Raw genomic sequence first — 7340 nt, 5'->3', positions numbered from 1 at the left:
GCACTCAATGCACACATCTGCTGCTGCTATTACTATCCCAACTATAATTTCAGCTGTTAAGACTATAATATTTTTTTTATGACTCTTCTGTTTAACAGTTCAGCTTTCAGCTTCTCCCGCATTGTATTTCAGCTCTTAGCGTTGTTAGATGATGCAGTTCAGTTTCCACACTGCCTCTTTTGTGTGACTCACACATTTTTGACATTCATTTCAGCTTGCGGGTATTTTCTCATTTCTGTATTTTCTGCAATTTAAGAAAAATAATTTCATCTTTCAGCATTCCAACGCATTTTCAGCAGGAAATGCCTTTCTAGTTTTGATTATTTATCTTCTATTTCTTCCGTGGCACCTTTCAGCGCCTTCAAATCTTCAGCTATTAAAACCGTTCAGCTATCAAAGAAATCTGCAGTTTCAGGCCATGGGTGCTATGACTTTTCAGCTTTGTACCTCTTATGCTTGAATTAAAATAAATCAATATTCATAATATTTTTAACATGGGTTTCCAATGGAGTTTTCTTTCAAATCCTCTCAAACTTCTTTAAACTTCTTCAACTTCCAAATCCTTCTTCTTCCTCAATATTTCAGCTAGAGCCACCATTTAAACTTTAAAATGTTGACAAAACCCTAAACAATTTTTAAATAATTCAGCTTTTTGATATCTATTCAACTTATTTCAATATCACTGATTATGTTTCATGACTTCTTCAAGCCGTTTCTGAGATTTACATGGGTGTGTACGTGAAACCCTAGAGTGCAGACTGAAACGCTTAGAGTGGAGGGCAGCTTCAGATGTCGTTGAAAAAATATTTCTAGTTTGCCAGCATTGCCACAATTTTCGCTCTTCATGCTTCATTTTTGGATCAATAGATAGCTAATTTTGTGCTGGTCGTAGACAGTTGTCTGTTGAATCCAACAGACGTACACATTTGTTCAGAGCCGCACGAAAGCGAGACAAAGTCCAACTCTCGCCCCATAGAGACCAATGCAAATCTGGTCTGCATTGGTCAATTTTCTGCAAATTTTCTCTGACAAAATCGTCAGAGAAAGCAAAAAGAACAAGATTTTGAAACTGCCGCGTAGAGTCATATTTCTGACCGCACAGAAATATTAAGGACATCTCTGGTTTCGGCAGAGTCTTGGGTCTCGGAAAATATCCTCATTTTATTGATTGGACGTGTAGTTTTACATTTACATTTTACATTTATTCATTTAGCAGACGCTTTTATCCAAAGCGATTTCCAAGAGAGAGCTTTACAAAGTGCATAGGTCACTGATCATAACAACAAGATAGCCACAAAAACATTGCGAGTAGCCAAAACATGAAGCACACATTGTGAACAACCAAAGTAAGTGCCAAAGGGAAGAACCATAAGAGCATGTAGTTAAACAAGTTACAATTAAACAGCATGAACCGCTATAAGTGCAAGTGTACCTGTGGAAAAAACAAGCAACAATAATAAAAACAATATATCACAGCGAGTACAAAAATTTTAAATCAGTTACCACTAACCACAAGAGCAACAAGTCTCTAAGCAAGAGTCATTGTGATCCTTGAGGAAACTAACATTGGGTCAAGCGAACCATTCCTAAGTACCGTTGTACTCCCAGAACAAGTGCGTCTTGAGCCTTTTCTTGAAGGTGGAGAGACAGTCAGTGTCTCTGATGGAGGTGGGGAGTTGATTCCACCACTGGGGGGCCAGACAGGAGAAGAGCTTGTGTTGGGACCGGGCGGTCTTGAGCGGTGGGACCACCAGGCGGTTGTCTGAAGAAGACCGTAGGTGACGGGTGGGGGTGTAAGGCTGCAGGAGAGACTTGATGTAGACGGGTGAAGTCCCGTTCACTGCTCGGAAGGTCAGTACCAGGGTCTTGAATCTGATACGGGCCATGATAGGTAGCCAGTGGAGAGAGATGAGGAGCGAGGTAACATGGGAGCGTCTGGGTAGATTGTAGACCAGGCGGGCCGCTGCGTTCTGAATCCTCTGAAGAGGGCGGGTTGCACATGCTGGGAGACCAGCGAGCAGCGAGTTGCAATAGTCCAACTTGGAGAGGACAAGTGCTTGGACAAGTAGCTGGGTGGAGTGCTCAGACAGGTATCTCCTGATCTTACGGATGTTGTAGAGGGTGAATCTACACGACCGGGAGACTGCAGCAATGTGGGCCGTGAGGGAGAGCTCGTCGTCCATGGTAACCCCAAGGTTCCTGGCAGAGGATGAAGGGGTCACCGTCGCAGATCCCTGGGTGATTGAGAGATCGTGGGAGATGGAGGGTTTAGCCGGGATGATGAGAAGTTCTGTTTTGGCGAGGTTCAGCTGGAGGTGGTGCTCGGTCATCCAGGCGGAGATGTCTGTGAGGCAGGCCTCAATCCTAGCTGAGATCCCCGGATCGGTCGGGGGGAACGACAGGTACAGCTGCGTGTCGTCAGCGTAGCAGTGGTAGGAGAAGCCATGGGAGGTGATGATTGGTCCAAGTGAGGTGGTGTACAGAGAGAAGAGGAGGGGTCCAAGGACGGAGCCCTGTGGGACACCAGTGGAGAGCTGGCGAGGGCCTGACAGTTTGCCTCCCCAGGAGACCTGGTAGGATCTTCCCGACAGGTAGGATGAGATCCACTGGAGTGCAGTGCCAGTGATGCCCATCTCAGAAAGTCTGGAGAGCAGGATCTGGTGGTTAACCGTATCAAACGCTGCAGAAAGGTCCAGCAGAATGATGACAGATGACCTGGAAGCCGCTCTGGCAGACTGGAGGGCAGTGGTGACTGAAAGGAGGGCAGTCTCTGTGGAGTGGCCAGTCTTGAAGCCCGATTGGTTGGGGTCAAGCAGGTTGTTCTGAGAGAGAAAGTTTGACAGTTGGTTAGATACAGCACGTTCAATTGTTTTTGAAAAGAAGGGTAACAGTGATACCGGTCTGTAGTTCTGGAGGACGGCAGGGTTAAGGGAGGGTTTTTTGAGTAGAGGGGTAACTCTAGCCTGTTTGAAGGCAGAGGGGAAGGTGCCGGAGGTAAGAGAGGAGTTTAGGACATGGAGAAGAAAAGTTATGATGGAGGGGGAGATGGTTTGAAAGAGAGGGGAGGGGATAGGATCAAGGGGACAGGAGGTGGGGCGATGAGAGAGAATGAGGTCAGAGATCTCTGCCTCAGACAGGGGAGAAAAATAGTTTAGACATTTAGTTGGGTCCGTCATGGAGGGTGAGAGGGTAGGAAAGGTGGGTTTAGGGAACCGACTGCTAATGTCGGCGACTTTTTTCTCAAAGGAGGAGGAGAAGTCGTCTGCTGTCAGGGTGGAGGGAGGGGGTGGGGGAGGTGGGTTAAGAAGGGTGGAGAAGGTAGAAAAAAGTTTGTGGGGGTTTGAAGCAGAGTTTTGGGGGTTTGAAGCAGAGTTTGAAGCGGAGTTTTGCGTCTAGGTCAACTTGTTTGAGGTGTGGATGCTAGGTAAATGTTCGTTTTTCTCTCTGCCTAGCTCGTTAGCCATCACAGCTGCGCCATCACCGTGGCAACCAAACAGACACGCACCATAAAAGCAGAATTGGGTACACGTTTTCGAAACTGCCAAGAGTTGTATTTCTGACCGCACAGACATATAAAGGATATCTCTGGTTTCGGCAGAGTCTTGGGTCACGGAAAATATCATTATTTTTTGTATTGGACGTACAGTTTTGCGTCTAGGTTAACTTGTTTGAGGTGTGGATTCTAGCTACATTTCTGTTATTCTCTCTTATCAAGCTAGCGCGATGGCTCTCCATAACTAAAAACGGTTCGACTTTTTTTCCACAATCAACCAAATTGGCCAAACAAGGTATGTTGCTACATTGAGCTTAAAGTGTACATAATCTAGCCTCCATTCTAGTGACGCTACGACTGTCATCATACGGCGAAACCAGGTCACATAGCTAGCTACGTTTTTCCAGACATAATATTCGTTACCTAGCTACAAACAAATGCTTTGTAACTGAAGAGTATTTACTTTTTATTGGCGATATTGACAACAGAGGTTAATGGGAGAATAATTTGCACAAAAACCTTAATACATAAAAAAGTATAAAAGTGAGAAATTAGAAAAGTCATAGCACACATCTCCTGAAAGAGCTGAACGTTTTGATACAAAAATTGTAGGAATCGGTGAAAGTATGCAGGTGAAACATTTTCTCTATCCTTCGCGCGGTATCGGGGTTGTTTTGACCCACAGCTATGTTGTCTATTACATCACCCTCGCGCTATCTCCGGGTCCTTGTGACCTCCATGCACTAATGTGGCATTGTAATAATGTGTTTTGCTCCTTGTATATTCTAAAATAAGGAGGAGGAAGCATACACCTGGTCCAAGCCACTAGTCTGAAACCTAGTTTCATTCTCAATATAATGTTTCAGTGCTTTTGACATGCGTTTGTTTAGAACCATCATGAGTCAAAGTTGAGTCATAGTTGGTGTGTGATGATGATGACAGTGATATAGACACATCCAAGACTACCAGCACTAACTGGGAGGGAGGGAGGGAGGGGTGAACACCTCCAAAATAATTAAAACTAACACACACACACTGACAACTCTGAGACAGGAAGAGTAAGACAAAAAGTGAGAACATTTCATTTCAAAATGTTATTGTATATAAACAAACTTAAAAACAACAACATCAGTGACCCACAAACCCTATTTACAGAAAAGTTTATCTTTCAGACAAGGGACAAAGTCATGGATCAGCAGACTACCCTCTTCTCATATATAGGACAAAGCATTTACACCCTCATCCAACCCACACCTACATCCACACCCATATTCTGTTAGCTGGAGTGTAGACTAAATGACTCAGACTCTGTGGTAGTAGAGGTTCCTGGGCGTCTAGGATGTGGACTCGTCAGACTGGAGATGAGGCGACCGAGTGTTGAGTCCTCCTGTCTGGCGGACCTCTTGAAGTCCGCCCCCAGGAAGGCTTACAGCAGCGGGTTTAGACAGCAGTGGGCAAATGCCATGTGTTCAGCCACTGCCAGCCACACACTCAGCACCACCTCCAGACTGCAGCCCCTGGGAAGGACCTGTAGGCGCATGAGGGCATCCACAGTGATGCCAGCACCATACGGGAGCCAACACAGGAAGAAGCAGAGGATCAACGCCACAGTGGTCCTGACAGCTCTGCGCTTCTGTCTCTGCCCCTGCAGAGGCCCGCTGCGGGTCAGCCAGGACACGATGACAAAGTAACACGCCAGCAAAACTAGGCCCGGTACCAGCAAGCCCACCAGCTGCAGGTGGAACACCCAGAGAGGAGTGTTGTCAGCTGGTATATGCTCTGGCACACAATCATCCCATCTCCTGCTTCCCAAGTCCTGGCAAACACTATGTCTGACACTGCCAAGAGAGCCGCAGGCGACCAGGCTCCTGGAAAAGGAGAGGGGGTGAGGGGAGACAAAGAGGAGATTCGGTGGTTAGATCAAGAGATGGAGAATACAAGTGAAGATGTACCCCTGTACATACATCTGAGGCATGGGCACGTCGTGAGAGAGAGAGAGATAAGGGATGAGGCTAGAGACGTACTAGCTCACCTGCAAACACCAGTCTCCGTGCCAGTAGCTGTCTCGTGCGTGAGGTGTGCGCGTCTGTTGCTTTGACCACGGCTAGGTAGCGGTCCAGACTGATGAAGGCCAGGATGAGCACACTCCCATACAGGTTCACCGTGTAGATGACGTGCACGGCCACACAGGTGCCTAATCCGAAACGCCAGTCCGTCAGTGCGGCATCCGCTGCCCAGAACGGGAGCGTCAGCACAAAGAGAAGATCGGCAGCAGAGAGGTGCAGCCGGTAGCGGTCTGTCAGACTCAATTTTGACCTGGGGACAATCAGATAAAACCACTCTGTGTGTCATCTTCTACATCAGAATCAGAATGTGTTTTATCCGCCATGTAATGTGTTGTAACACAAACAAGGAATTTACTGTGACAGGAAGGTGCATACAATAAACGAATGTACGGATCTTTCGTTCTTTCTTTTTCAAAAGATTAAAATGTACAAAGTAACTAACTAAACTTACTAAAGGACTAAACTAATATAACATCTTTGTCATCGTCTTCTTTATTCTCACCTGCGCTGGCAGCCAAGCACCATCAACACCAGGCCGTTCCCAGTGATGCCCAGGACAAAGATGAAGCCGTAGACCACAGGGAGGAACACTCTCTGGAGGTCAGGGGTTATAACTTGATCCAGGTCACACGGATCCTCCAGGGCCAGCCCCAAGTCGCCAGAACCAGTGTCGTTTATGTCATAGTCAAACACAATATGCTGTAGGGAGGGAGAGACAGAGAGACGGCAACAGTCATGAGATACATAGAAAGACACTAGTAGATGAAGTGAGAGAGACTAAGCAGTTTCACCATAAGCCACCATAACTTGCCTTGATAAAAAAGGATGACATGATGACTGTTCTGAACTGAACTGAAAAGATTCTTGACCAAACGTATATTTTTTAAGTTGCACAATCATCTTTCTATTTACTGAGACCAACTTTCCAGACTATAATGATCCTTTATCCTTTTTATAAATATACTTTATCTAAAGATAGATTTCAAAGACTCCAAAGAACTAGACAGACCTGCCACATTGTGACTGTGGGACCTTCCATTGGGGAGCAGTTGTAAAATGACCTTCAATGTACACCTACAAATCATAGATACGTAAATACAACAACAAAGCTGAATAAGACCTTGCCGCATACCTCATAGTAGGACATGATTGAGCGGAGCCTGGGTCTCTGTCGTCTCTGCTGAGCGGAGCTGAGTACACTTCTCCCTTCAGTGGAGTTTAATATCTCTCACATTCACCCCCCAGAGCCCATACAAGTCTTGGTAGGAGGACTACACTTCCTCGTCTCTCGGTTGGAGAAAATGAAGAGGAGGCAGAGGATGTGTCAGAAGAAGAAGACGCGGAAGAGCGCCATGCAGAGAATGTGTCAGAAGAAGAAGAAGAAGGCGACGAAGAGCGCAACGCAGAGAATGTGTCAGAAGAAGAAGGCGGAGAAGAGCGCAACGCAGAACGCCGCAACCTGTCGGCGCCCGAAGAAGACAAAGCCAACAGTGATCCTCACGAGGACCAAGTCCCAGATACTTTCGTGCGAAAAAACTGCAAAATCCAATGGTCTTCGGTTCCGTATGGGACTCCGCCGCAGCCGCCTCCGCAGCCGCCTCCGCAGCGCCCCCCGGACCCACAGCTTACGCCGTTTCCCACGCTCATGACATGGTCTCCACGTTTTTACTCTTTGTCACGCCACAAATCGAAAGAGTGATCTTGGACAAGACAAATCGCATTGGCTATCTGAAACGCGGAGAGGAGTGGAAATCCATGGACGCCACTGACCTACGCGCCTA

At 46.6% G+C, this 7340-nt stretch overlaps 1 pseudogene; it reads right to left on the bottom strand.

Moving 5' to 3' along the window:
* Positions 1-4240: 4240 nt before the first annotated feature.
* Positions 4241-6706, bottom strand: LOC134033929 (C-X-C chemokine receptor type 4-like; annotated as a pseudogene).
* Positions 6707-7340: the final 634 nt, after the last annotated feature.

The sequence above is a fragment of the Osmerus eperlanus genome, chromosome 2 (assembly GCF_963692335.1).
Source record: "Osmerus eperlanus chromosome 2, fOsmEpe2.1, whole genome shotgun sequence".
NCBI classification, from domain to species: Eukaryota; Metazoa; Chordata; class Actinopteri; order Osmeriformes; family Osmeridae; genus Osmerus; species Osmerus eperlanus.
The sequence above is the reverse complement of the archived record's forward strand: the minus strand, read 5'-3'. Positions and strand labels throughout refer to the sequence as shown.